The sequence below is a fragment of the Apium graveolens genome, chromosome 8 (genome assembly GCF_009905375.1).
Source record: "Apium graveolens cultivar Ventura chromosome 8, ASM990537v1, whole genome shotgun sequence".
NCBI classification, from domain to species: Eukaryota; Viridiplantae; Streptophyta; class Magnoliopsida; order Apiales; family Apiaceae; genus Apium; species Apium graveolens.
Window position 1 is genome coordinate 227,649 of NC_133654.1, and position 5,746 is coordinate 233,394.

Below are 5,746 nucleotides of genomic sequence, written 5' to 3' on the forward strand. Positions count from 1 at the left end.
TTGGCTTCTATATCACTAGGAAGCCTTCCTGATGGTCGATTCAATAAGGCGTTATCAATTTTCCCTATTTGGTTCTCCAGAGTCTTGATAGAAATAACTTGGCTTTTGCATATAAGAGCCTGCTTTTTTAACATAAGCCTCAACTCCTCCAATTCAGATTTTTCATTCGAAGATTGACCCACACCATGAGTTTGTTATTGAAGTTGGAGTTGTTGTCTTGTTGCAAATTGATGCTGAAAATTAGGAGGATTGAATTGCTTGTTTCCAAACTGCTGGAACGGCTGTTGCATCACATTCTGATTGTTGCTCCAGCTGAAGTTAAGATGATTCCAGTTGTCAGGATGATAAGTGTTTGGAACTGGTTGTTGCGATCTCTGAAAGGTGCTAAAAAAATGAGCTGGTTCACTAGATATAGCGCATTGCTCCGTCGTATGCGAACCTGCACGCAGCTCACAAACACTGGTTATCTGATTAACACCATAGTTAGCCAGAGAATCAATCTTCATAGACTACACCTTTAGTTGAGTAGTGATAACCGTAGATGTATCCACTTCAAAAACTCCTGCTACCTTGCTCGGTGGCAATCTCTGGGTTGGATACTGATATTCATTAGCAGCCATCAGTTCAATTAGACCATAAGCTTCCTCATAGCTCTTTGCCCATAATGCTCCACCTGATGTTGCATCAAGTATGGGTCTTGACTATGCTCCCAAACTGTTATAGAAGCAATTGATGATCATCCAATCAGGCATTTCATGATGAGGACACTTCCTAAGCATCTCCTTGTAGCGCTCCCCAGCTTCACATAGAGATTCTCCCGATTGCTGCGTAAATTGAGTAGGAGCATTCCTCATTGCAGCTGTCTTCGCCATAGGGAAGAATTTAGTAAGAAATTTCTTAGCGAGATCCTCCCAAATAGTGATGGAACCTGCTGGTAGAGAGTGTAACCAGCACTTAGCTTTATCCCTCAGAGAAAAAGGGAAAAGTCTCAGCTTCACAGCATCTTCAGAAACATTGTTGAACTTGAAAGTGTCACAGATCTCGATGAAATCCCTAATATGCATATTTGGATAAAAAATAGCATAAAAACATATCAAAAATACCAACAACTTGAGTCCAAAACACCAACTGATTCCTGAAATGCAATAACACAAAAACATATCAAAAATACCAACAACTTGAGTCCAAAACACCAACTTAAGCTTGTAATGAAGCGTTCCAAGTAGATATAAAATCCACGTTTTGTGTCTACAGGAATTTCTTTTGGATCTTCCATTAATTTATCGGATGTAGACATAAGAGTAAAGATGGGTTTGGCATTATCCATTTCATTTTTTTCAACATCTTTTTACAATATTTTGATTGAGAGATATGGATGCCTTCATCAAATTGCTTTATTTGCAATCCTAAAAAGAAATTTAATTCTCCCATCATACTCATCTCGAATTCTGTACTCATATTATCGGAGAATTCTTTACATAGTGCATCATTTATTGAACCAATTATGATGTCATTTACGTATATTAGTACGAGCAATATATCATCTTTTTCTTGCCTCGTAAATAAGGTTTTATCGATCGTTCCCATCTTTAATTTATTTTCTAAAAGGAACTTGCTTAACCTTTCAAACAAAGCTCTTGGGGCTTGTTTTAACCCATATAGAGCTTTATATAATTTATAAACATTATCTGGATGGTTTACATCTTCAAAACCTGGAGGTTGTTTTACATATACTTCTTCTTCTAATATCCCATTTAAGAATGCATATTTCACATCCATTTGGTATACTTTGATATTTGTATGACATGCATAATCCAATAGTATTCGAATTGATTCAATTCTTACTACCGGTGCATATGTTTCATCAAAGTCTATACCTTCTATTTGGGTATATCCTTGTGTGACTAATCTTGCTTTATTTTGAACTATCGTTCCATTTTTCTCTAATTTATTTCAAAATACCCATTTTGTACCAATTATAGAGGTATCACGAGGCTTTGGGACAAGTTCCCAAATTTACTACGAGAAAGTTGGAGTAATTCCTCTTGCATAGCAGAGATTCAATCCTCGTCTAATAAAGCCTCTTTCGCGGTCTTAGGTTCTTTTTGAGATAGAAAACTAAGATGATTCACAATATTTTGAACTTGTGACTGCATTTGAACTCCCTTCCTTAAGTCTCCAAGAACATTATCTAGTGGATGACTTTTTATAGTAGGAATTGCCTTGGGAAGTTCATCTTCCTTTTCAACTATTTCTAATGGATTTTTATGAACGGGATTCCCGATATCCATATTTTCGAATTGTCGAATAATATTTTCAATATCATCTTGTTCGACATTTTCTTGGTAAACAAGATCTTTATTCTTCGCGGGTGGTTTACTTTCATCAAATGCCACATTCATTGATTCTTCCACCACAAGCGACTTTAGATTAAACACTCGATAAGTTTTACTATTCGAGTATCCAAGAAATATACCTTCGTCCGATTTCAGATCAAATTTTGTAAGGTATTATTTTGAATTTAATATGAAGCATTTGCTTCCGAATACTCGAAAGTAGCTTAACTTCGGAGTTTTGCCAACATAGAGCTCATAAGGAGTCTTTTGCTTTATAGGTAGTAGAAAAACCCGATTAAGAATATGGCAAGCCGTTGACATAGCTTCAGCCCAAAAATATTTAGGTCGGCGATATTCATTTAGCATTGTGCTAGCCATTTCTTGGAGTGTTCTATTTTTCCGTTCAACTACCCCGTTTAATTGTGGAGTATATGGAGCGGAAAAATTATGTGTGATGCCATGTTCATCACAAAAGTTGGTAAAACTGGAATTCTCAAATTCTTTACGATGACCAGTCCTTATATAGACTATGGTTTTATTTTGTTGATTTTGAATCCTTTTACATAAAGAGGAGAAGGATTCAAAAGCATCACTTTTAGTTTTGAGAAATTCCGTCCATGTAAATCGTGAATAATCATCTACGATTACCAACGTATATGAGCAACCTCCGAGACTTTGTATAGGAAACGGACCAATAAGATCCATATGTAATAGCTTGAGAGGTCTTGAGGTAGATACCATGAATTTTGCTTTGTGAGAGGCTCAAATTTGTTTACCAATTTCGCAAGCTTCACAATATGATCTTTATGATAATTTAACTTTGGTAACCCTGGTAAATGGTCTTTAGTTGATATATTCTTTATCAACTTCATGTCGGCATGTCCTAATCTTCGATGTCATAGCCATGGATCATCATTTATAGTGATTAGGTATACGCTCACTTGCTTGTTCAAGTCACATATATGGACATTCTTATTTCGAGGGCAAGTGAGGACCAACTTTCCGGATTTATCTAGAATTGAACAATGAGTGGTGTAGAAAAATACCTTGTATTCATTGTCGCATAGTTGACTTATGGTTTAAAGATTGTACCATAATTCGGTGACTAATTGAACGTCAAAAATTTTAACTTTATCATTATCGATATCTCCGATGCCGACAATGTTTCCTTTGCTATTATCTCCAAATGTTACGTTCCCCATGGTGACCTTTTTAATGTTGTTCAATAGTGACTTATTTCCGGTCATATGTCTTGAACACCCACTATCAAGGTACCATATGTCTTATTTCGTGGCAAGACAAACCTACAAAACCAATTAATTAAATTTATAGGTACCCCTTTGTCTTGAGGGTCCTAGGGTTAGTACATCATACATAACATTTGATTTTTCATGAAAGAATCATTAGGCACATAAATGTTTCTAGATGCATAATGCCTAGCTTAAGGTTGATAATACCTAGAGCTATCATGAGATCTGGGTGAATCATGATAAACTGTATGTCTATTATTAGCATGGTAATTAGCATACATATTCTTATTAAAAAGTTGTTGTCTTCTAAATGCATTACCATTGACATGATATGACCTTTGTTGCCTTTGATTGTTATATTCCCTATTCTTGTAAGGCATTCATTTATCATCTTTCTTGTATGATTCCTTGCAAATCCATAAATGCTTCCCCTTAATTTCGCCATTCTTGAATTTGCAATATTGAACGGTATGTCCAATCTTGTTGTAGTATGAACATTTATATGATGGTGATTCGGGTGGAGTCTTTATTGGTGATACAAATATCCGAGGTTCCTTTTAGGAGGAGAATTTTTATCATATCCCAAACCTTCATGATTATATGAGGTTTTTGTATACACCATTTGATCCAACATCTTATTGCCTTTTGTAAATCTTTGAATGACAATTCCAAGATTTTCATTATCTTTCTTTAAGGCATCAATCTTGTTGTTAAGGAATCTTTCTTGATCCTTAACTTGAGCTATGAGCTTATGATTTTGTTCTTTTAACCTTTGAGCTTCAATAATAAGCTCATTGGTTTCCAATAGCTCTTTTTCTTTATCAAAATTGTCTTTAGAAGATGTTTGAACATTTGATTAATTTTGAATCTTTAAGTTCAATAGATCGACGTGAAGTTTACATATATTATCATTCAATTGAATCTTTTCACGTACCATCTCTTCTTCTTGAAGAATTAGTGATATATTCTCCGTTTCAAGATTGAGTATATTTTCTCTAAGTTTATTTATCTCATTTTCATCTTGGACTCTTAAGTCTATCATCCGAGTATACTCTTTATTTTGGGTGTGATGTATTTCTTCTATTTTCATTTTCTCGAACCACAATAGGTGAAGCCTTTTTTCAACATCTTTATATTTATCTTTATAGTCTACCACAAGTTCAATTAAATCATGCTTATTCATATCTATAATGGATACATTGTATTTATCTAATAATGACTTAATTGAGATGTAGTTAGATGTTACCTCTTGATTTGTAGTGGAGACTTTCATTGAGGTAGTTTCATCTCCGAGAGCCATCAAGCATATATTAACCACTTCTTCACTAGCTTCTGGAGCTTCTTCATCTTCACATAATTTCTGTTCTTATTAACACCTACCTTGTCATTCCTATTTTTCCTAGACCTTTTCCTCTTATCTTTCATGTGTAAATCCTTCAACTTTTGCTTAAGCTGTTTCTGAGTCATTAAACCAATATTTACTGAATTTGTGTGAACTTCTTCACCCTTTTCAGTAGTTAAGTTTGATCTAGGTGCTGAGGTAGTACCTTCCTCATGGATTGATTTAACATTATTAGCACTTTGATTAAACTTAATGGTCTTTATTTGAACCTTGTTCAATTTGACCTGACTATCAGTTTTTATTGGTTCTGTTATCTTAGTTTCTTCTCTACTTTTCTTATTAGAATTAGATCTAGTTGAATATCCTAATCCCGATCCCCAACAACCATTCTCTAAGGTTTCTTGGTTTGCTTTTCCTGAGTTAGTCCAAAGTTTAATAACTTCTCTCTCTTTAGCTAGCTTCTTTTCTAGATAAGCATGTTTTTCCAACAATTTTTCTTTAACATAAACAACATTATCTCTTTCTTTTTGAATTTCTAGCATGGAAAGCAACTCAGTTTCTAGGTAATCATTCCTTTTTTTAAGCACAGAGTTTTCATACTTGATTATATTATTCTCTAAGGTTTGATCCCTAAAACTAACATGCATAGACTGTCACGCACCCAACTTAAATAGCAAATTAAATATAACTATTACAACATTTTAAAGAGAAGTAAACATAACCAACTCCAAGATCTTACAGTTTAGGGTTTGGAATAGCCCAACACTACCATCTATTACAACTGATTTTAAATAGCGAGTCCTCACACAAAACTACTA

The 5,746-nt window shown here is 34.4% G+C and overlaps 1 non-coding gene across 1 annotated transcript; it reads left to right on the plus strand.

Moving 5' to 3' along the window:
- Positions 1-750: 750 nt before the first annotated feature.
- LOC141681803 (small nucleolar RNA R71) lies at positions 751-861 on the plus strand. Its single transcript, XR_012559227.1, has one exon. It is a non-coding gene; the product is annotated as a small nucleolar RNA R71 (small nucleolar RNA).
- Positions 862-5,746: the final 4,885 nt, after the last annotated feature.